The sequence below is a fragment of the Clarias gariepinus genome, chromosome 7 (assembly GCF_024256425.1).
Source record: "Clarias gariepinus isolate MV-2021 ecotype Netherlands chromosome 7, CGAR_prim_01v2, whole genome shotgun sequence".
In the NCBI taxonomy this organism is placed as follows: Eukaryota; Metazoa; Chordata; class Actinopteri; order Siluriformes; family Clariidae; genus Clarias; species Clarias gariepinus.
Window position 1 is genome coordinate 14,574,687 of NC_071106.1, and position 25,581 is coordinate 14,600,267.

Below are 25,581 nucleotides of genomic sequence, written 5' to 3' on the forward strand. Positions count from 1 at the left end.
CCCTCTGGCACACAAAGCCAGATTAAGGTCTTGAGGTATTGACAATGATATTATGTGCTGTCAAGCCTCACCTCATCCATCACAGTGTTTTAATAGCTCTGACAATGCTTTGTTTCCTGTGCATGTCTACAACGATGCATACTCCCCTTTGCCCCTGAAGTGGTTCTTTGGCGGTGTCTTGTAAGTTGCTCTTCTAGCATCTATAATTGACAACTGACATATTATAGCTCTAACAGTCTGGTCTAGAAAAAACAACTACAAACATGTTTTTACAAAAATACAATTAGTAAAAGTATGAGTGATTTCAGAGTAAAAGAATTCTGTTTGACGATTAGGATTTTGAACACATCTCAGTTGTGTCAGTATGTAATATGTACAGTACATTGGCTTAGCCATGTCTAAAAACATGGGATTTTATTAATTTAAAATAATAATAAAAAAACAAGATTTTAGAATTTTAATGTAATTAAAAAAAAAGTTTTTACGATTCTGCTTTATTTCTAGGTCTTGTTTAAATAGTAATTTTGTCACATTAAGCATGTTATTTGCTTTGTATAAAAGGCCAGATTTTTCTTACACCTAATCTTTTACCGAAGCGTGTGTTCAGAAAACTTGCCGACATTTGGGAGGAAAAAAAATCATGTGGCCATGACTTATTAAGTTTAGATAATAGTGGTAGCTGGAATTAAAACTTGTTTTAAAGATGTTTTAAAATACTACATTCAAGAATTTACTGTTATAAAATATGACATCTTCATTCATCCATTCTTGCATTTTATTTTCTGTAACGCTTATCCACTGTAGAGTCATGGGGGGCCTGAAGCCTGCCTAACACACACACACACACACACACACACACATTGGAATTTTTTATATTTTAGTTGGGCTACAATAAATGTCTTTGTAGGGACTGTGAGAAGAAACTGGAATATCAGGAGGAAACCCCTCAAGAACATAGACCTGAGATTGAAACGCCCATCCCTGGAGATGAAATGAGACAGTTCTAACCACTAAGCAACCATCAAACTCTTGTGATTATTTTACTATTATCTGCACACAGTGCTTTTCTTTATTATATTTGCTTTTAAAAAGTATTGCAATATATTGCATTAGTGCAATAGATATTAAATGACAAATAGTCAAATGAAATAAGAAAACAGTTTTTTTTTTTCTTTGTTTTAGAAAAACCTACGTAAAACTAATTTCAAAAGTTCGACAATTTGCCGTTCCCAAATTGGTCACCAATGGCCTCCACTTCTTGTTTAAAAGAAGCAATCTTATTTAACAACAATTCTTTTGGTTATCAATGTTTTCTTCATGATACCTGTACAACACTGATTCAGAAAAAATTTAAATATAATATGAAATGCCACGAGCTGCTTTTTACACAGGAAAAAAAGCATTTCTATGAAGAGCTCTTTAGCCAGACCAGCATTCCGTATTTCTTTCAATTCTCCTCAGTAGTCATGCTGTCTTTTGTATTGTCCTGCTGAGAGTTTAAGCTTCATTGATCAGTGAGGCCAAACTATCCTCTCTTTTGTTGGATTGCTATTGAGCTGACTGGGAGAATTCCATACATAATGGAAGAACATGGGAATGGAGCAATTTTTAGTTGAAATCTTGCAGAGTCCCCAATAAGTGAAAATAGAGAAAAAAAAAAGTTAATTAGCCATAGAACCAGTGGACCTGCTTTGAGTTATCGTGTGGTAAACATCCAAAAAACTTCAGCATGACTAGAAACAGGCACTCTATAATGGCAAAACCAGGCCTGTTGCATACTGATGACTTGTATGTTGATATATTCTGCAGTCAAATGAGACTAAGCATGCTTTTTAAAATGATAGAGCAAAGTGTAAAAACTTGTGTTAAAATAATGAATAATTCATATCTGGTCAAGCACATCTTGTTTCTGGCACTGAAAGTATGATGATTTCTTAGCGCTATGATGAACACTGGCTGCATATTTCCAGTGTTTAGACACACATCAGGTTTTTTTTTCCTGACTGTTTACACATTCATAAGACCTGATAACTGGCAAAATTCACTGGTCTGAAAACAGCAACTGTTTACCAGTAACACCATGGTTAAACATGACCCACATCATTTTTATAGGGTTTTTTTCAAATATGTTTAAATGTATATGTTTTATGTATAAAATCAACCTCAAATCTCATGAAAAATCAAGTCGAGCCTGAGATGTTAGGCATTGAAGCACAAGCTCTGGATGATGGAAAAGGGAAGTCAAATTTTTAAATGAATAGAGCAACATTTATCTTTTTTTGTGTGACTGTTGTGCTTTCGCGACCGTCCCACCACAATACGGTACCACACCATATTGGATGAGAAGAACTCTTATTAAAAATGTTTGCATGTGTGCAACAATAACTAGTCTGTCTAATTGGTTGGCCATGTAAATGCAGCCACTGTAAAGGTCCACAGAAATAAGCACAGGGCATATGACATATACGAGCAATATGACGTATGAGCAAGCATTGCATCAAGCTACAACACCAGAAAGAAAGAGCACATATGGAGCTACTCACTAAAACCTAGTTAATTCTGCTATAAAGGCCTGACTCTTTGTGTTTCCCTATATATCCTCCAAACCCCTTTTCATCAACCCCCCATTCCAACCCAGTGCCACCCAATAGTGAAGTAAAAACACATTGCAATTAAATCCACCCTCTCCTCCTTATATTTCTTTTTCTACTTCTTCAATCATCCTCCCTCCCTTTGTTTTTATTTTCGCCAAAGCTCCAAGTTGCCTCTGGAGAATAGCCCAAGGTTCTGCATTTCTTATTATTTGTTGTTATTTCAACTTTCTAGATTGCGAAATTAATTTAAATTGACAATCTATGACCATCTAGGCATGCTTTTCTCTATAATTTATGTTTATACTGTTTCTACATGGGTCACACTCGAACCATTTCTGCAAAATCTGGTATCTGCAAATACTTTCTGCTCATGGAGAATTGGGAGTTTTATAATAAAAAGGTATTCCCACTACAAAACTGGTGCACTGTATATTATGGGATAGCCCAAGAGAAACTGTATGCCACCTTGCAATTTCTCACAAATAACTTAGAGTTTCCTGAAGGCAAAAGAACTGAAAGTTATTCTGATTTTTTTATGTGTGGTAGCCTGGGAAAACTGTTCACATAGTCACATTACAGTATGTCCTGTTCTTCTATATGAAGTTTTAAAAACTACAGGCTGAAATAAAATCGTTTATTTTTTCGTTTGTCTGTATCACACTCACAAGAAACATTCTAGCTATTTAAATTTCAGTTCAACCAAAGATACCATGTTGAACAAATAAAATTAACCATTACAAAATTTTTATTTGACATACAGTAAGATGTAATATTGTTGCATGAAAGCAAGCTAGCATGCCCTTTGACAAGGATGGAAGTGGTCCTAATGGCCTGCAATGCAAATACAGTTAAAATACTACTGCGTTTAGTATACAGTATGTAATAAAATACTTCTGCTTTAATGACAGTTCAAGGTTTTGAGGTGTGTCATGTCTGCAACCCACTCTTGGGAGGTGCACACTACGTCACACGAGATGCTGATGCTGTTGGGTCAAAGCCATAGGTGAACCAGTGCGCGACCCATTATTCATGAATACTATTAAATGGTATTAAAAATGAAATGTAATACAATTCTATATACATATACTGTAAATACCCACTCACTTACTGATTCTCTAAACCACTTCTCCTGTCCCAGGAGACTCGGGCCACTAGGCAGGGTACAGTACATCCTGGATGGGGTGCCAGTCTATCACAAGGCCCAAGCATACCTAGACTTACACACTACAGGTAATTTGGAAACACCATTTAGCGTTATTTGCATGTCTTTGAACTGTGGGAGGAAACCAGAGTACCCCGAGGAAACACACCAAGCACAGGGAGAACATGTAAACTTTACACACAAAGGCAAGACTGGAACCCTCGACCCTGGATGTTCAAGGCCACAGTTCTAACCACTACACCAACATGCCGCCTTCATAGAATAAGGATAAATATACTAAAAATAAATACGAATAAAATATAAGCCTATGAGAATAAATATATTGTATCACAATTCTGTATCTTCCTTTTAACTGTCCCTTTTCAGGTCTTTGCTGTAAGCATAAGAATAAATAATGAGTATAGTTTTTTATGCATTATTGAAATGTAATTACCTGTTTTACATTTCTTATAGATCTAAAATCTAAATTTTAGGCGTTTTGAAGGTGCAGGTATTTACCCACATTGACATTTGGAAGATCTCCTATATTGCCACACAAATAACTGGGTGAGAATCTATTCATAGTTTAAAACAATGAAGTAATTTCCACTCCTGTCTAATGCAGTACAATCGGAGTGACATACCATGAAGCATTTGTCGGATCTTTATAAAGCTTACAGTACATGCCTCCAGACCCACACACACCCCCTCAAGGCTGCGATGCCAAACATTCTGCTCTCCCAAGTGTGAAAAATAAGACTCCATGTATGACTAAGCTTCCTATATAGTGCTGTTAATAATAAGAAAATCTAAAAATAGATTTCTGCATTATTTCCTAGACAGTAATACGATCAACTGGAAAGACCGCTTTAGTCTCCCATGTCTCAGGTGTTTTACTGAGCACAAGGGCTCACACACATCTCGGTTTCTCTAGAAGTAATAACAAAATGTTACATTCCCAAGATAAAAAATATGTGGCAAGTTCATTCAAGTATACCCTAGAAGAATTTTTTTTTGGTTAAAGGTTCCTGATATTTCTTGGAAGTTAAAGAAGATATATGTAGGTGTTTCATTTATTAAATCTATCAATAAGTACTCATTAGAAAATTTCTATTATTTTATTAACCTCCTGAGACCAGGACACTTCTCTTATGTGCATAGTTTCTCCTAACTTTTATTAGCACCTGACAGCAAATACATAATCAATGTCAACAGACAGGAAGACGTTGGTATATTATATTGTGGCATGGGTGGGGTTTGAGTAACAACCATCATGCTTTGCGGGAGGGATTGTTATGTGTTCACCGTGTTGGGGAAAGGTGTTTGGGGTAGTGGTTTCGGCCAGGGTGTGTGTGTGTGGGTAGATATTTGTTTTAATTAGTGTGGATGTGTCTGTTTGGAAGTTGGATGTGCTGTCTTGTGCTGGTGCTTAATAAAATACTCCCAGCCATTTGCATTGGGCAGCCAGGAAGCTCACTCGTCTCTCCAAGTTCCTGCTTAGCGGTGAAAAACGCTACATTTGGTGTCAGAAGTGGGATGGAGAGTAGCGGGTTAGAGTGCACCCCGGAGCAAGCTACAGCTCCGTGCGCCGTCAGCCGGCGAGGCGACCTGCAGCTGTCGAGCCACACGCATTTATCGCCCAGGTGGAGCTAGCTGCCGACTTCGCGGGCTGGTCCCCGGCGGAGACAGCCATCCGGGTGGCCCTCTCGCTGGAGAGCGAGGCGCTCCGGGCGTTGGAAGACCTCCGGGCGGACGAGCGGAAGGACTGGGCGAAGTTGCGGGAGTCGCTCCACTTCCGGTTCGGCGCGGGTGACCGTAACGAGGCCGCGTGCGAGGAGCTGGCAACCCGCGTGCAGAGCGCCTCCGAACCACTGGAGGCGTTCGCCATGGACCTGAGATCTCTTGCACGCCGGGGCTACCCGGAATTCGGGCCCGTCCAGCAGGAAGAGCTAGCACGGCGTGCGTTCGTGCGGGGGATTCGGCCATCGCGGCTTCGCGAACACATCCGGTTGGCGGCACCGGCTTCCCTGTTCGAGGCGCTGCGCGAAGCCGAGCGCGCCGAGCCCATCATGGCTGACTACCACGGCGAAAGAGCCGTAGGTGAACCTAGCCGGGGACAGGGCAACCCGTCGCGGCTAGGCCTCGACTCAGCCTCCGAGATTCCGCGACCACGCCGAGGCCAGGGACCGCCGGACTACAGCTGCAACGCTCTCAGGCCTGAGGACAACGTACCCCAGCAGCCGTTAAGACTAGCTGCGGGAGGCGCCGAGGGGAAGCCGCCTCCCACAGCCGTCTTTGTTTCCCCAACTGCCGGGTTCAACTTTCGGTCAGGACGCTTAGGAAATCGCGCGGGTGTCTACGTGAACTGTGGCCTGGACAATGTTTCGTTACGGGCGCTCGTGGACACTGGCTCTACAGTTTCGCTGCTGCGCTGGGGAGTACTAGAACAAGGTGAGCGCGGTTGTATGCTGCCGGACCCGGCTTTGAGCATTCGCACCGTGTCGGGGAGTTATTTGAAGATACGGGCCTGTCGCACGGTGCTAATACAAGTAGGTGCAATCATTCTTTCCCATCCATTCTTTGTGGCGGACATTGAGGATGATTGTATCTTGGGGTTAGACATTTTGGAACGGTGGGGTGCGGTACTGAATCTCGCGGACGGAACTCTGCGTGGTAACCTCGGGTTAGCCAGGTTGCTAGTGCCCAAAGCGCAGCCGGACGTGTTAGAAGCACGCACCAGGGGGGCGGAACTTCCGGTGGACGCGCCATGTAAACATCCGGTAGCCGACCGAGCGAGGGTAATGGCCGTGCTAATGCAGCGTAGTGTAGGGCTTAGTCAGACACAGACCGACACCGTGAAGTCCCTTTTGCACGAGTTCGCGGATATTTTCGCGGTAGATGAGCGCGAGTGCACACATACCAATCTAGTGCAGCACACGATCGATACGGGTAACGCAGCGCCTGTCCGGCTACATCCGAGACGCCTCCCATTAGCTAAACGAGCTATCGCCGAGCAGAAGCTGCGTGAGATGGCCGACTCGGGCGTCATAGAGCCAGCGTCCGGACCGTGGTCTTCGCCCGTTGTGCTTGTGCGCAAAAAGGACGAATCGTGGCGGTTTTGTGTGGACTACCGGCGGTTAAACGAGGTGACGTGTAAAGATTCTTATCCGTTACCGCGAATAGATGATGCGCTGGAACACGTTGCGGGCTCGGCGTGGTTTAGCTCGTTGGATTTGCGTAGCGGGTATTGGCAAGTAGAGCTCGCCCCGGAAGCACGACCAAAAACCGCGTTCTCGATCGGGCAAGGGCTATGGCAATTTCGGCGCATGCCGTTCGGCCTTTGTAACGCTCCAGCGACGTTCGAACGGTTGATGGAGAAAGTGTTAGCCGATATTCCTCGCAATCGTTGTGTTGTCTACCTGGATGATTTATTGGTGCACGGCAAGGAGTTTGAGGTCGCGCTAGCTAACCTACGTGAAGTATTTTTGGCTATCCGGCGGGCGAATTTGCGGCTCAACCCCAAAAAGTGCCAGCTGTTGCGGCGAGAGACGGGTTTTCTAGGACACGTAATTAGTGCTAGAGGTATTGCCACCGATCCAGCAAAAATTTCGGCGGTACAGAATTGGCCTGAACCGCTAAATGTGTCACAACTACGCACCTTCCTCGGGTTAGCCTCTTACTATCGCCGGTTTGTGAAGGATTTTGCCACAATCGCCAGTCCACTGCACGGGCTCACGAAGAAGAATCAGCCGTTTCGCTGGGACAGGGTGCACGCGCGTGCTTTCACTCGGTTACGGGAAGCTTTGGTCACGTCGCCCGTTCTCGGATATCCTGATACATCTCGTATGTTTATTCTCGACACGGACGCAAGCGATGTAGGTCTGGGGGCTGTCCTGTCTCAGGTTTCCGAGGGTAAAGAGCGTGCTATAGCTTACTTCAGCCGCGCGTTGTCAGGACCGGAGAGGAACTACTGCGTCACCCGGCGCGAGCTGCTAGCGGTCGTCGCGGCCCTTAAACATTTTAGGCCATATTTATACGGGCAATCCTTCCTGCTGCGGACCGATCACGCTTCGCTGGTGTGGCTGCTTAGTTTTAAAGAGCCCGAGGGGCAGTTAGCGCGATGGCTCGAGCGGTTGCAGGACTATGATTTTATCGTTCAGCACCAAGCGGGAAAACTGCATGCTAATGCCGATGCGTTATCCTGCCGGCCGTGCAGCAAAGAGCGTTGTCGGCATTGCGAGCGGGTTGAAGAGCGCGTGGGTGTTTGCGACATCGAACGCTCTCCGACCCCCCTGAAGCAGAACGTTCTCCCTGCGCAGTCCTCCGGAGCCCCCGTCGGTAATCAGCCATCTGATCCGGTGTGCAGCCGAGTTATTGCGTCGCATAAACCATCGCCTGTAGTCGTTTCGCCTGTGCCACAGATGGATTGTGATCAGCTAATTGCCGAACAGGAGAAAGATCCGGCGCTGCAGCGGGTCCTGGGGTGGGTTATGGCTTTATGGATTTATGGTTTATGGATTATGCCGCTGTTGCTCACCTGGGGCCCGAGGAAAAAGCTCTCCACTCGCAGTTCAACCGACAAGCGTTGCGGGGAGGTTTACTCTACCGCCACTGGGAACGGCCGTGCAGCGCTGGCGAATCTTTTCAGCTGCTGGTGCCGCGGAATCTCCGGGCACGAGTGTTGGGAATGGTGCAGAGCATGCGGGTGCAGGACACTTCGGAGTCACTAAAACACTGCGGCGGTTGCGCGCTCGCTTCTACTGGCCGGGCTGCCACACGGATAGTGAACTCTTTGTGCACAGATGCGACGTCTGCACGGCAAAGAAGGGCCCTACCCAGCGCTCGCGAGCACCCCTGCAAGACTTTCGGGTGGGGGCACCTATGGAGCGTATGGGCGTGGACATTCTTGGGCCGTTTCCCATCTCCGATCGCGGGAACCGGTATGTGCTGGTGGCCATGGATTATTTCACAAAGTGGCCGGAGGCGTTTGCTGTCCCTGACCAGAGCGCTTCCACCACGGATCGAGTGTTGGTGGATGAGGTTTTCAGCCGATTCGGCGCCTCGGAGCAGTTGCACAGCGATCAGGGGCGTAACTTTAAGGCGGAGGTGTTTGCGGCGGTCTGCGAGCGCCTCGGGGTGAAAAAGACCCGCACCACGCCCCTTCATCCGCAGAGTGACGGCCTCGTGGAACGCTTTAATCGAACGCTCACCACCCAACTCGCCGTGCTTACCAGCGACCGGCAGAAGGATTGGGACGAACATTTGCCTCTCGTGCTTTGGGCTTATCGCACAGCAGTGCAGGAGTCCTCACAGCTGACGCCAGCTGCGTTAATGTTCGGTCGCGAGTTGCGCACGCCCGTGGACCTTGTGTTCGGGTCCCCTCCACAAGTGGATTTACCCAGGAAGCCGGGTTTGGATTATTTTTTTTCATTGAAAGACAAACTGTTCCGTGTCCACGAGTTGGCACGTAGACACTTGGCGGACGCCGGTGTTAAGCAGCGCCGCGTGTATGACACTCACAGCCGGGGGCGAGACTTTGCTACTGGGGAGCAGGTGTGGGTGTATTCCCCCGGAAGGAAAAGGGGGCTCTCCCCTAAGCTCATGTCTCACTGGGTGGGCCCCTGCACGGTCATTGCCCAGCTCTCCGATGTAGTCTACCGGGTGCAGTTGACGGGGCGGTCGCGAGTGGTCGTGCTCCACCGGGACCGTCTCGCTCCCTATCGGCCCAACGCCAGTGCAACACCGAACTCTGTGGAGGCCGGCCCGCCTCAGGAAGAGGGCTGCAACCCTTCTTCCCCCGCAAAAAGACTCCGGCGTTCACAACGCCAGCGCCGACCACCGTCACACCTCCAAGACTGAGTTCGCCATAGTGTCCGGGGAAAGGTGTTTGGGGTAGAGGTTTCGGCCAGGGTGTGTGTGTGTGGGTAGATATTTGTTTTAATTAGTGTGGATGTGTCTGTTTGGTAGTTGGATGTGCTGTCTTGTGCTGGTGCTCAATAAAATACTTCCAGCCATTTGCATTGGGCAGCCAGGAAGCTCACTCGTCTCTCCAAGTTCCTGCTTAGCGGTGAAAAACGCTACAATATATAACAGTCATCTAGGGATCATACACAATACAGAGACATACAGACAATGTATGCCATGTCCTTATATGAGGAAATTCAGATCTCAGTAAATAAAAAGAAATTGAATTAGACATGTTTTCACGAGATTAAAGAAATCATACCTGAGCCAAGAACTACACTTTACGTCAGATTGATTTAAATGTGTAATTTTTTCATTGCAACGAAAAATCCTTTACCGCTGTACCACCTGAGAAGCCTTATATACATTTTTTACTTTTTACTATGCAATTTATATACTCAAGTTCTTTTTTTAAGAGTTGCCCAATTGTTGGGTTTTATTGAGCAGTAATGGCTGTACAAAAAAATAACTTTAAACAATGTCATTCTTTAAAATGTAAATGCTTTATGTATATGATCCTTTATAATGCATATTACTATAGTATAATGTCATTGGATTACTTATTTTGGATAATAAGTAGACACATTATGTGGTTATAAACACCCTAAAATACATTACCAACTATATTGCTCTATCAATTCTAACTACAATTAAAAAAATACAAATGCAAATGCATGTAGCATATGAAAATTTATATTTTTTACCAAGTGTATAAATTAGCCTATCAGACATATTACACACTGTTTTACTTTGCTCCAAGGAATTACTCTAGCATACAGTATAAAACACATTAGCATTAGTGTACTTTATTATGGACTGAACAATTAAATCAAAAACACATTACTGTATTTGCATTAGAACATTGTTATATAATATGTCTATAGAATTACATGAAACATTACATAAAGGGACAATAAAGGCACTTCTTGTCCTTGCCTATAATTTAAAAATCATTGATTAGTCTTTGATGTATTATAAATTCTCTTTATTGTACAACATATTGTAGCGTTTTTACGCCGGGAAGAATGCTGGAGAGACGAGTGAGCTTATTTGCTACCCAATGCAATGGCTGGGAGTACTTTATTAAGCACACAGCATGTAAGGCATGAGCAGCACCTTCACTCAGGAGCCTACATCCAATTCAGCACTAGCTTGAACTGGAGCACATTTCACACGTCACACCCGCCTCACACACAACAGGGCCTAAGCCACTAACCAGAACACCTTTCCCCAACATGGTGAACACACACCGACATCCCCGCAAGGCATGCTGGTCGTCAGCCACCGCCCCGCCCACGCCACACTGCCCCCACCCGAGCTGTGACCGTCCCTGGTCACCATGACGAACTCCGTTTCGGAGGCGTGGAGGCGGTCGGCGCTGGCGGTGGGAACGCCGGCGTCCTTTGGCAGGTGAGGGGTGAACGCGAATGTAGTCCTGAGGCGGTCCGGCCTCCAGAGTTCGATGGTTCCCCGGCGTGCGGCTGGTGAGGCGCAAGACGGTCCCGGTGGGGCAAAACTCGTGCCTGCCCTGCCAAACGCACCCGGTAGATGACATCGGAGAGCCGAGCTGGCTGTGAGTGTCCACGCCCATTCGCCCCATAGGTGCCCCCACCCAAAAGTCTTGCAGCGGTGCCCGCGAGCGCTGGGTGGGGCCCTTCTGCCTGGCGATGAGCGGTTCACAGTTCCACAACCCGTGGGAAACAGTGGAGCCGGTGTCCACGAGCGCCCGCAGTAAGACGCCGTCCGGCACACAGTCGATGTAAAGCCCCGCGGGGCTCCCCAACCGTCCACCCGGCGCTAGGTTAGCGGCTGCTGGTGTACGCTGTTGCCTAGCCGCGACGGGTAGCCCTGTCCCCGGCTAGGTTCACGAACCGAGCGCCACTGAGCTGCGGGCGGTCGCTCGGCTCTTCCGCCGCGATGTGCCGCCGATATGGGCTCAGCGCGCTCAGCCTCGCGCAGCGGCAGGTCGCTTTGCCGGCTAACGGCGCACGGAGCTGCATCTTGCTCCGGCGCTTGCGCAGCGCCAGCCTCCGCCCCGAGATCCAGCGCCGGGATTTTCTGCTTCCCGCTCCGCATTGGTTGACGTGGTGTGCTCGCGCTAGCTCCGCCAGGAAAGCGCTTCTTCTGCGCGAGTAGTCGCTCCGCTACTCGGCGGCCCGCTTGGATTTTTAGAAGGTCCTCCTTTGTGCGCTCGAACCCGTTATTCTCCATCCCACTTCTGACACCAATGTAGTGTTTTTACGCCGGGAAGAATGCTGGAGAGACGAGTGAGCTTATTTGCTACCCAATGCAATGGCTGGGAGTACTTTATTAAGCACACAGCATGTAAGGCATGAGCAGCACCTTCACTCAGGAGCCTACATCCAATTCAGCACTAGCTTGAACTGGAGCACATTTCACACGTCACACCCGCCTCACACACAACAGGGCCTAAGCCACTAACCAGAACACCTTTCCCCAACATGGTGAACACACACCGACATCCCCGCAAGGCATGCTGGTCTTCAGCCGCCGCCCACGCCACAATATTATTACAGGTGCTAATTCGAAGCCATTCACATCTTTTGCCTGATTTTTGTAAGGTCATGTTTAGACTAAAAGACATGGCGGAAAGACATTTCTTTTTTCAGTAATTTTTTTCCACAACAATTTCCTTACATTTTGCTTATTACTATCATTTTTTTAATGCTTTAAAAAATTTCACTCTGGTTGAATATTTAAATAAACTCCATGCTTATTTAATGCTACGGATTAGGACAGGCAGTTTAAAAATCCCTGGTGGAATACTGGATAGCATTAGGCACTTTGAGAAAACCAATCCCAACTACTGGGGGGTTTGCACAAGCCAATACTTGAAAGCATGGGTAAATGTGGAGGGTTGTGTCAGAAAGGGCATCTGGAATAAATCATTTTCCCCTAACCCATCATCAGACCATTTCCACCATTTTTTTTTCAACAAAACGTAGGTACTAAAGTATCAATTGGATTTCCTTGATTTTTTTAAAATAGAAATTTAATTAATTTTTTTTCTTTTGGAGTGTCTTAAAACGTTTTACAAGAAGACCTCACTGTACAAATACTAGCATGTAAAAACTACACCAGTGTCCCCTACTCCAAGTACTTAAGCTAACATATAAAAACACACTAATGTACTTTTCTCCAAACAATCTAGAATATCAAAAGCACACTAGAGTACTTTACTTTAAGTGCACTTGCATGCAAAAAGTACCTTTCTCCAAGTACTTAATTAATTAGTATTCTCTAAATTCTAGCATGTAAAAAACTCGTCTACTACAAAGATTTAACTTGCAGGCGAAAAAATAATGAATATTAGCATGAAAGATAAACTAATTTACTTTTCTTCAAGATTCCGATATATTCCCACGTACTGTATATTTAAAGAAAAGCATTTATTTATTTAGAAATTAACTACTTTAAGTTTAAGGTAAATGATTAGTTTGTGTTGCAATAATACAGAGATGACAGACATGATTATACCCAGAACTTTGGGCAATTGTAAAATATTTATTAGGTTGTAAGCATATTTAAATCTAGGATACGAGTATTATAAATATTTAAATGCTCTTTTACTCGAATGTTGGTTAAAACTCGATTTACTATGCAGCATTTGAGTCAAAGTGCAAAGTGCTGTTTTCTTTTTAGAGGCATAGAGGTGTAAATCACACACATGTAAGATGTTCACTGCTTAGCCAAAAGAAGGGCTTTCTTTCCATTTAGAGTTGCATTCATTTTGGCAAGATCTTGCATTAATGATGGGAGAGCCATCAAATTATAGAGCTTCCCCAGCACCTCCCGAAGGCTTTCAAGGTCAGGGCTTAAGGTCAGGGCTATTTGGTGACCAATTTATGTGTGGAAATGATTCTTTATGCCCCCAGAACCAATCTTTCACAATATGAGCCTGATGAATCTTGGTATTGCTGTCCTGGAATATGGCCGTGTCATCAGGGGGGAAAAGGCATTGATGTGATAACCTGCTCATTCAGAACATTCAGCCAACTTCATTTTATTGCCACAAAATTTTGCTGAGCATGGACATGACCAACCCTATATTATAAAACCCAAGAGGCTTGTACAGTGGGTATTATGCATGACTGGTGCATCGCTTAATGCGCTTACACTGATGTAGCCATTGCTCTGAAATAGGATTAATCTGGACTCATCAGACCAGATGTCCTTTTCCAATTGCTCTAAAGTCCAGTCTTTATCCTTTTGAAATCCAAATGTCCACATAATAGAACATGCCATTTTCTCCCAAATGCATTCTCCATACTGTATATATTTGTATGATCTTTATTTAAGGACTGTTTTCTTATTAGTCTCATTAACAGGTTCTTTTTAGCTGTTTAGGCCTTTAAGCCTGTACAGTAAGTTCCCATCACTTTGTTTGTCTCTTAAACACAGCTTTTATTTCTACTGTAGAGTTTTTTCAAATGCTTTTTTACCAAGTTTTCAAGTCATTTAATAAATTTTTCAGACCACCTTTCTTTAGTGAAATTAGGGGTTCACTACTGTCTTTCCTGGGTGTAAACATGTGTTGGCCAGTTCTTAAATTAATTCTAATAATCTCTTTTTACTAATTTGCTTCATTGCTTTCTTTAGTGACCCTCTTTTCTTTTTGCTGATGTGTTTCATAACGTTCTTGGGTCCCAAATCTTGTCCAAAATGCAAATAAATAAATAATACACTAAATTACATATAATTCCAGTTATCTGGTTAGCTAAAGTGTTAAAAGGTTGCATAGTTTGACAACTTGCAAAAATGCTGCTGTCATCTAAATTGCCCATGCATAATGTGGCGTGGGCGGGGTTTCGACTGGCAACCATCAGGCTTTGCGGGAGGGGTTGCTGTGTGTTAACCCTGTTGGGGAAAGGTGTTTGGGTTAGTGGCTTAGGCCATGTTGTGTGTGTGTGGGTATGAGTGTGTATGCGCTAGGTGTGTGGTTTATTGAATGTTGATTTATGCTAAGACTATAATGCTATACAGTGTTGTGCTAAATAAAGTACTCCCAACCATTTGCATTGGGCAGCAAGATAGCTCACTTATCTCTCCAAGTTTCTTCTTAACAGTTACAAACGCTACAATAATTATAGATAATTTGATATACTTATACTTAATATATTTTAATATTAGACTTAATATATTTTAACTTAAGAGTTACATAGAAATTCACCTTTGCTATGGATTTTTGTACCAGGATGCAAACATGTATTTCTTGTTGTAAAAGTGTGCATTTTAATCGGGGGTCCATGGGGGATTGACTGACTTTTGGAGATCATTTGAGGAACTGCATGTTTTGACACTTCTGCATTGGCATCATTTTTTAGAACCAGGTTGCCCCTTGGTATGAAAATATATGGGCACGATGAGCAACATGACAGTGAATATCCAGTCTCTCAGTCATGGTTTGGTTACAATTCTGGCTTAATGAAAGTTACCATACTTTAAAAACTGTTTTTAAATTGTTGATTAACTGGGCATATGTTGCAGTATGAATCCAAATTGCGACTTTTCACTTTCCATCATTTTGCCCTTTAATCCAAATACTTATTTGAATATTCTCACATATACAGGGTATTTTAGTTACTCACTTGATTTCCAAATGTACTGTATGCCCTGTGAGATTCTTTATAGATTTATTTAAGAGAAAGCATACAGAGAGATCTTTGTTACATAAAACACCATAGAGAAAATAAGACTGAATGAAGATGGTGTCATCACTTATTTACTCCATTGCAAATAACAAGAACTGACTAGAGAGTAAGTCACGTATGAAAGAAATCTCACAAACAAATAATGCGTTTGTGGTTAAAGTGTTGTTACAAAGAGGCTGCTGCATGGATCTCATTAAAGTAAAGAATAAGAAGATTCAGCCTTTAAACCGAAATGCAAGGCTCAAGGGACAGAATCAGCCTGAAGCAGAGACACTAGAGATGTCAGTCATACAGAGATGTCCCATGGTTTCACAGTAGAGATGAAGATGAAATTCTGGCAAAAAAAAAAAAAAACATGGCAGTGAGAACAGCAATGTGTAAAGGATTCTGGTGAAAAAAAGCTGATATTACAGTGGCAAAGTGTCCTGAGTCCATTACTGTCATATCAGATAATAGGCCCTGGTCCTGGGATAATTAATGTCTAGTTTAATTGTTGTTTAAATCAATTCAGGACAATAACCAGCAGTTTCATAGGAGATTGTTTAACACGAAGGAAACCTGTCTAAAAAAATGAGTTTGTAGTTTTGTATTTATTTCATTAGTAGCAGCAATATAATTTTGGAATAATTTAATCAGTTTTATAAGAATATTAATACAGTGACATGGTGGCAGAGCAGGTCGCATTTCCATCTCAGAGTTTCAGGGCTCAATTCTGGCTTTTGAGGACTGTCTGTATATAGCTTCAGCTTCCTTTTACCTCCCCCAAACATAAAAGTGGGTACAGTAGATTGATTACACTGAATTGCACCTAGGTGTAAATGAATGTGTGCATGGTAGTCTGGAGTAGCCCAGTGCTCTGTCTAGGGTGTATTTTAGCCTTGCAGTTACTACACCCCAGAGTAGGATAAAGTGCTTACTGAATTCTAGATAAATGAATAGATGAAAGACATACAGTAAATAGATATTTAATAGAAAAAAACAGATAATAATAATAATATTAATAATAATAATAATAATAATAATAATAATAATAATAAACACAATGTCCTGCATTTAGCTACCAAATCATGATCTTCCAGCATGCACTAATACTTCCTTGTTGTAACTGCTTAAAATTGAAGATATTGAGAATCCTGTCAAAAAGATGCTCTCTACTGATGAACATCTTCATTTTAATTTAGATGCATGGCAAAACATCATTTCAGGTTTCTGCTACGCAGAATTATTGATGCATTCAGACCATATCAATTCCCTAAAACACAGTGTAGAAAATTGTTTCCTTAGGCACATTGCTCTCAGTGCGGATTATGAAACTGGTACTGTGTGCTTATAAAGCGATGATGCTGTTTGCGATCTATGCTTACTGCTTTATCAGCGGCTAAAAGAATAATCAGATGAAGTTTATCCTTATATAGCAGCAAGGTCAAAGATTGCACTGTGGTTATTTTCATTACTTCACACTGGAACTAATGGGCATGGCATATTAATATATCATTTTAAGGTTTCCTATTACAGCGTGCTTTCCGGCTATTCTGGGAGGCCCTTAATAGCTCACGATTTTTCATCAACTGCAAAACAAAGTAGCAATCACAATTTGCTAGTCTTGATACTAAGGTCTGGTTCACTGGAGGAAAATTAATTTCTCATGATTGGATGGTTTTTCGGGAAGAGAGGTTGTTATTTATGGGAACTTTGGGGAACGAGTAATGATGAACATGCTAAAATACAGACTAAATGGCCATCCCAATGGCATTACAAATTTCCCTTTAGATAGATTTCCGGGCTTCTGTGTTCAGTTCAGTGTAAAAAACTGAGATTTTTTATTGTTTCTGATCGCCAGACGGAGTCTCCATTTTAAGGATACAGACATATTCTCCAGTGGCTTCAGTCTTAGCCATTATGGATCAGCAGGGATTGTATCCTGGTTTTATTGTGCAGAAGTTTCCTCTCCATCCAGCACCAGTCACCGGTCCCCATGCTCCCGTAGAGAGTATAGGTTTACACCATAAAACACTAATCCCACTTTACATGTCTTCAGTTAAACATTTATATAGATGTGGTTGTCTCCTTTGATTCCTGCAGTCGTTAATGTGTAATAGTCATCCTTCCTTCTCCAACTCATCTGTCATCCTTTTTTCTCCTAGTGAACTCTTTATCCATTTACTAACGATAAGAATAATAATCATCATGAACTTTTAAAAGGCTTTCACTATACAATACACACTGAAAATTCTGATACCTTTCTATCATGTCCATAGCATAGATTTTTTTAAAGCAGTTTGTGCCACATGGGCTTTTTTTTCTTGAATCGGCCCACATGGGCTAGCCTTTGCTCCCCTCAGACATAGATGAGCCTTTGGTATCCATGATCCTCCAACCTGTACTATACTGCTATATAATTAAAAATTAAATGCTATTCGATTAATGTGAATTCGTGAATTTTTACAACAAATGGCTTGAGTGGTTAAATTTCAGGTGTTTTCCAGTCTCACATCCAGTGTTCCCAAGACAGGCATCTGATCTACTGCAACCTTGAAGAAGACATATTGAGCATGGAGATGAATGAATGATTGAATGAATGAATGAATGAATGAATGAATGAATGAATGACTCAAATCAATCAATCAATTAGGCAGTCAGTACCAGTCAAAGTTTGGACACACCTTCTAATTCCATGGATCTTTTCTAGTTTGTATTTCTTTCCACATTGTAAAGCAATGCTGAAGGTGTCCAAAGTATACAATGATCACCTTTGAAAAGTTGACATTAAGATGTGTCTGCGACTTATTCTATGTAAATCCTTCATAATGGCTCTAATCTGAGGTCCTGTTTGTAAATTGGTGATTTCTAAAGGCTGGTACTGTGACTCTAAATGAACGTCTCCTCTGCAGCAGAGGTAAGTTTTGGTCTCGCCCTCCTGGGATGATCTTCATGAGAGCCAGTTTCATCAGGTGCTTGATGGGTTTTGCAAATGCACTTGATAATACTGTTCTTGCAAGAACTAATCCAGAGCAACTGACCTCCATGTTTCAAAATAACAGCTGACCGTTATTGTTTTTGTTCTTGTTGTTACTTAATTAAATAATTCCACATGTGTTATTTCAGTTTTGTTCTAAAATCTAGAGAAAAAAAATCACTAAATAAAAAAAACATTTAATTAGAAGATGTGTCCAATATTTCAATGAATACTATATAAATTAATCAGTCAATAAACCAAATAATGCCTCAATGAATAAATTAGTTAATGAAGGACTTAATAAATTGGAGTTATTTTTGTTTATCCTCCAAGGAGGGATTAAACAAGCCTTCAGGAGAGACCTTATACTGTGTTTAAAACCGTTCTCCCCAAAAAATCGGAAAGATACACACGATACAGACTCTCCCACAAACAAACACACATGCACACACATTCTCTAAAAATACACACATGCTTGTCAAACCAACGTACACACACACTCTCTTCAGGGAACACTAAAATGAACATCCTATTCCTGAGCATTTCTCTCAGGCAGAACGTCTGTAGGCTAATGACAACAACAACAACACACACACACACACACACACACACACACACACGCCTCACCATCCTTATGAGGGCCAGTAACATAATTATACAGTAAGAGCGATTGATTAATTTTATGCACACACCTACAGTACAAATAAATCTAACCCAAAACCTTACGCATCTTATTAACCAAAAGGAAACCATTTAATATGTTGTTTGTTTTTAAAGCTTGGATTGTTTTTCGATCTCGGTGGGAACCTTTGGCATCTCCAAATATTAGCCAAATGTCTCCACAAAGTCGAAAGACATCTGATCCCCACCCAAGATCTAAAAATATATCCCCCATCACCCACACCCTCACACTGACACGCAACTTACCAAACAGAAAAACACGCCACAAAAATTAACGTACTTCGCATGCACACGTCTCAACCTGAACCTCTTTAGGTTAATGAGTTCAACAATACCAAACATCCCCCCTCTCTCTCTCCCTCTATTTCTCTCTCTCTCTCACCCATTTCCTCCCTTACTCTTTCTCGCAGCTAAAATTTCATGGGGCACAGAGATTGTGCCAGTCAGCCCACACACAAACAAGCAACCACACACAAACTAACAGGCACAAGTAATGACACATGGGGATCGTTCCAAAAATGTGTGCGAAAACATTCAGACTTAGTAAAAAGGTTATAATACACTGCCGCTACAACTCAAAAAGTGCAATCACACCAAAGCACTGAATCATCATTAGCTACACTGCTTCCTGCCCACCCAAATAATAATCCCTCCTCCAATATTAGCTTCTCCATGGACCAGAACATTATTATTCTGCTTATTTATCTTTACACATAAAGTAACTAAGATTTTCTAATCACTTACTGGATACATTTAATTTAAATTTGAATTGCATTCATCTTATTTTAAAGCAGTTACTGGAAATGAGCAATTATGACTATTGTATTTAGGATGGTTTTGGCCTCTCGGTTCCATCACATTTGCTATAAATCCGGGAACACGTTCGTGAACTTTGTCTTTATTTTCTATCTTAAGCTTCTGTAATTCAGTGATGGCCTTTTAATGTCCCCGAATGCTGCTGAGAAGTTAAATCAACCATACACTGGCTTTTAGAGCACTGTTTGTTCTAGTCATTGGAGCCTCGCCTCTTCTCATATGTTTCCAATAAGAACCAATCTATCTCCTCTTAGATCAAATGAGGTCTGTGGGTGAATAAGTTGAATATGAGCTTAAGGGTTGGCTTCTCGGAGAGTGGGCTATCTTCCCATCGACTGCTTATTCAACTGAGACACTCGGCTGTTTTCTGCAAATAAACCTCTCTTTAATTGGATTTTCATGGTTATGGATTTTTACCTGAGGGGAAATCTTCACTAGTGTTGCCTTTATGACCTTCAACTATACCTTTTTTTTTTCAGCTCATTGTGTCTCTCTTTTTTAACCATCTAAAATGCATCAATAAATTACATATATTATTTGCATAAAACTAATAAATAGCATAATGCATTTTATTATCATGGAGGGTTTATGGATATATTATTATACTGTAACCTTTTGATGTTGTGCCCAAAATCAAACACAGCTACTTTGCGATTTAAAGCTACTGTACTATTGAGCTATAACGTAATAGAAGTTTTAAAAAAGGGACACAACTGAAGCTATTTTATCAAGCTAACTAACAATGTTGCATCCTATTTACACTATATTCCAAAACAAAGTGGTTTTGCTTCTTCATGGCTGCTTTAACATAACCAGCCTGAAGTGACTTCTTACCTTAATATGACCGATATCAGATTTTTCTTGTTTTTTTGAACATACTAATCTGATGTTTTACACATCACTCTGGTCCAATATCAGATATATATTCAATATGTGGTCATGCGACTTTAATAAGAACCGGCAGATCAGAATTTGTGTGACTTTTTGTCTTATGCATGGCAGTCAGTGAAATGGAGTCAGCAAAGACCTTTCGATGAGTGCCATTTCAGAGGAAAGACACATTCACAGATAAAAGTCACTTTTAATTTAAGAAAGTGAAGCATCATAATATGCAAATCTGATCTGAACAAAAAGATCTGAATTGAACCATGTGGCTTGCAATAAGAACATAGCCTATTTGTGATCCACTTATCGTAAATTGGTACTATGTCAGTGTTGGGTTTGTATGCATCCAGTACTTGGATTACTTTTTTGATGTAACGACTAATCTAACATGTAATCTAATGCGTTAGGTCCGCCATTTAAGTACTCAGGTATTTAGTTACTGTACATATTCAAAAATGTAACTCATCGTTCAGACAATTTATGTAATCTGTATGGAAAGATGAAAATGTAATCACAGCGCCAAAACTCGCAGTGAATCATGATAAACCGTACTTACGGCCACCGCGTGAAACGCGTAGGTGAGATAGGGGTATTAGTAGTTAACAGGTTATGCGCCAAACTTCACTGAGTGATGATGGTAGTATAATTATAAAGGTCTTGACTAAAAGGAGTTTTAATATTCTGCAATAGAAAAGTACTCTAACTAGTTACTTTTATCAGAAAGTAACGCTGTAATGTAACTTTTACTTGTATTTATATATAAATGTACTTTTTAATAACAGTAATTTTGTGATGTAATTATTTACTTTAAAAAGTAACGTCCCCCAACACTGATCATCAAAAAGCTGCAAATCCAGAGCAAATCCTGGTTCTGTTTGTTTTTAGAAACAACTTGTTAGCTTGTTAATATTAATAAGCATACACAGCTGCATTAACTGCATTTTAACTACATTATGAAAAATAATGATGGTTACTATTGGCTGTTACTTTATATTAGCTGATGATTTCTTTTAACAGAACAATTGTGATAAGTCACTGGTTCATCATATTGGTTCAAAACCCATTGCAACTAGGCAAGATCACCCACATAACCCAGGTAGCAATCTAATTTTGGCTGGATGTCTGTTTTGCGTAGCTATTTTGATCTGCTATATACATTAGAGTTGGACCAGCATTAGTAGAACTGTTATGAAATCTGTTCCTTTGCCAAAAACAGTGTTATGTAAAGTGGTCTAATATTGCAATCCAAAATACTGTAGATGTCAGGCCAAAATCAGCTTGCTACCAGGGTTAAGGATGATCAGGCCTAATAGCAATAGGCATAGATTTTATAACAGCTCTGCCAGTGCTGGACTATGCTTGCCCAATCTTTGCGAAGAAGTGCTCTTTATAACAACTCTACTAATTCTGGCTCAGTGTTGTCCCAGCATTGGACAAGGAGTATCATAGCACCCCTGCCAATTGTAGATCAACACTGGCAAGAGGGTTTAAAGATGGCTGAAAGTTTCCAGCCCTGGTGTCAAAATATTGGCGAACAATATGACATTGGCCCAACATTGGCCCAACAGTATGGTTCCGTTTGCTACCTGATTGGGTAAAACACAATGAGCTATTCACTTTCATGTCCTTTCTTACATACGTAGGTTAAATATGTCCCTTGTTAAATAGTTTTAAATGTTAACAGAATAGGATAGACACAAATGTGGTTTGAATCTTTACTATTTATAAACATTAATAAACAAGACCACTGATGTTCAAAAGTCAATTCATCCTACAACTGTACCACAATAACTTGCTATTCTCAAGCATGGCCTCAAATAGACATCCTGCCATTTTTATGCCCTTTTTCCAGGTTCATCGGGATAGTTGGTTATAGCACATCACCTGATCGCATGTTCTATGCCCGATACCCTTACTTACACATCCCTTCCCAATTTATCTGGACTTGTGACTGGGGTTGTTTCCCTGACCAGGAACCCAGGCTGCAGTGATAAAAGTGCCGCACGCCAGCCTCTAGCCCACCATATATACAGTACATATAAAATGTTTATGTCCTAATCTATACCACATTCATTTAATAAAAGTTTAAAGAGCCAGATTAAAGATATTCGCAGCAGAAAGACTCATGTGCCATTCAAATAATGATTTATTGACATTACTGATTGCTATAAGAACCTCTTCTCCTGAGATTATAGCCAGCACTTTCAGACGACTGCATAATTTATCCCCAGTGCTGCAATGTCAGCAGCTGATGCCCATCTTTTCAAAGCGATTGGAATTACAAAAAGGGCATCAGGTTGCATTTTTGGAGCAAATCATTGCCATATGACTTGAAGACATTGGTGTATGTGAGAATGGAGATGGTAGGAACCTGTAGTGTCAGTGCAGGGATTATGCAAGTCAGGCAATATTATTTTGCATAATAATCTGTGAAAGAATAGATGTTATAGGATTTGGATTTGTACATGCACACAAAGGGAGAATGTGCAAGCAATAGAGGTCTAGTCCCTCAGAAAAAAATTTGGGGTGACCCCCATATTGGCTGATAGATTCCATATGTCACTAACCACACATGCAGGGCTTGTCAGGGTGTGTGTGTGTCTGTGTGTGTGCATGTGGTCTGTTTGTGTGTGTGATAGAGAGAGAGAGAGAGAGAGAGAGAGAGAGAGAGAGAGAGAGAGAGAGCGCAATATGACTAGGTCATTGTATCTTTTACTGTCAAAAGCAGATGGGTGAGTGCCTTCATCAATTTTGCTCTACTGGGTTCAGAAAATTAGCTGGCTATAATTGGGGCTTAAATACTGGACTGGCTATGAATTTCAGTTTTATCTGCAGCAGAAGAGCTGTTCATGTTCTCACTTCACAGTCAGGTCTAAATGAATGCCTCTGTCAAGAGGCACTGGTGCTTGAATGACAACTTAAGGAAGAGACCTTTTTATATTATTATAAGGTGTGTATTATAAAAATCTTTCCTTAAATACTTTTAAACCTTTTTTTTTTTGTTTTGTTTTTTTGGATGATTGATTTAGAACAAATTAGCTCTGAATATCAGTCCTGCCGTCACTCATGCATCTTATTAATAAGAAATACTATGAAAAGATCAAATTAATTATAAATAAACAGTGAGATACAACACATTAAAATTAACGAGCACTGCCATACGCAGGAGCCAAAACACTGTTAATTAGGCATTTAGTGTGGGGGTTATTTGTGCAATTGCTGTAATTGCAGGGTGGCCACAGAGCTAATGGGGTCTTGACAGGTCTACAAACACACACCCATTAGTGGCATTGGCATTCAGCTCACTTTTCAGTCATCTTTTTATCTCTGGCTCTGCTATGCAAAGGCAAAAAGGAAAATAAGAGAATAGATCTAAAAAGCTAAGGTCAGACGAGAATAAGTAGGGGAGGGAATCGACTATAACATGGGGGAGAAAAGTCATTATGGCTCTTGCACATCCACGTTTGTCATACTATGCTTGCCAGGACTTTCCATCAATATAATTATTAATGTAGATATTGAATATCATACCGATAAGGACTGGGTGAAAAGAACGTGTGAAACATATTGTAGCGTTTTTACGCCGGGAAGAATGCTGGAGAGACGAGTGAGCTTATTTGCTACCCAATGCAATGGCTGGGAGTACTTTATTAAGCACACAGCATGTATGGCATGAGCAGCACCTTCACTCAGGAGCCTACATCCAATTCAGCGTCAGCCTGAACTGGAGCACATTTCACAGGTCACACACCCACCTCACACACAACAGGGCCTAAGCCACTAACCAGAACACCTTTCCCCAACATGGTGAACACACACCGACATCCCCGCAAGGCATGCTGGTCGTCAGCCGCCGGCCCCGGTTAAACACATTAATAAAAAATATGAATATGTTGTACATTGTGCTTTACTCTCCAGGATATTCATACTTTATCATGGACAGCAAAGTCAGGTTAAGATTATATTAAGACTATCGTATATTTATAACCCTTATTAGACTTAAAAACCTTTATTTCTCCATATAATCCCCTGCTCCACTAGTTCACTTATCCCAGTGTTTTACTAGTACTTGGACACTATCAATGTAGGAAGTTTTCTCAGTACACCGGATGATGATCAAACTGCCTTGACTCCCAGGAACTCCTTCATTGACCAGAACATGTAGAAATGGCTTGGAGTGAGGTCAGGACTATGTGGGATATGGCGAAAACTCCCAGTTAAGTACCCATAATGTGCAAATTACAAGTATAGGAAGTACAGTTTCCACAGATGTATCTCAAGCTCGCAAGCTGCCGACAAGTGATCCCTCACTTTTAAGGATCAGGCGTCCATATACTAGGCGTTCCAGCAGAGCGTCCTGCAGACGGCTTTGGTTCCAAATACCATCTTGATGTGTTCTATAGTAACTCATCTTACCCTCCCCCAAAATATTTTTGCAAATTACTGTGTTATGTATGTATAGATTACATCTTCATTTAAAGTAACCCATACTACTCTGTAACTACTGTGAATTAGTTACAGTATAAGTATGAGAAAGGCATTTGTGCTATGACTTGAATCCTGAGAGTTTATGTAGTTAACATTGAGACAAGTTACAGTAGTTAGATGAATTAATGGAAACACTGGAAAACAAATTAGTGACTTTATGTACAGTAGCTAAAGTATTTATCCTCTCCTCGCAGTGTCTCTGCTGATGAAGCAGCGTCGCATATACAGAAAGACAGAAAACTCTTCGGCCTGAGTGGTAGTGCTCTCTAGCATGCAAGCATGTTATTCATCTCTAGTTTCTTCATTTTCACATGATGAAATGATTTGTTCGGTTTTGATATCATTTCTGTATCTTGATACAGAAAAGATCGTCTAGCATCTGTT

At 41.8% G+C, this 25,581-nt stretch overlaps 1 non-coding gene across 1 annotated transcript; it reads left to right on the forward strand.

The window, feature by feature from the left end:
* The first annotated feature begins 3,366 nt into the window (after window positions 1-3,366).
* LOC128528400 (U6atac minor spliceosomal RNA) lies at window positions 3,367-3,489 on the forward strand. Its single transcript, XR_008360952.1, has one exon. It is a non-coding gene; the product is annotated as a U6atac minor spliceosomal RNA (small nuclear RNA).
* Window positions 3,490-25,581: the final 22,092 nt, after the last annotated feature.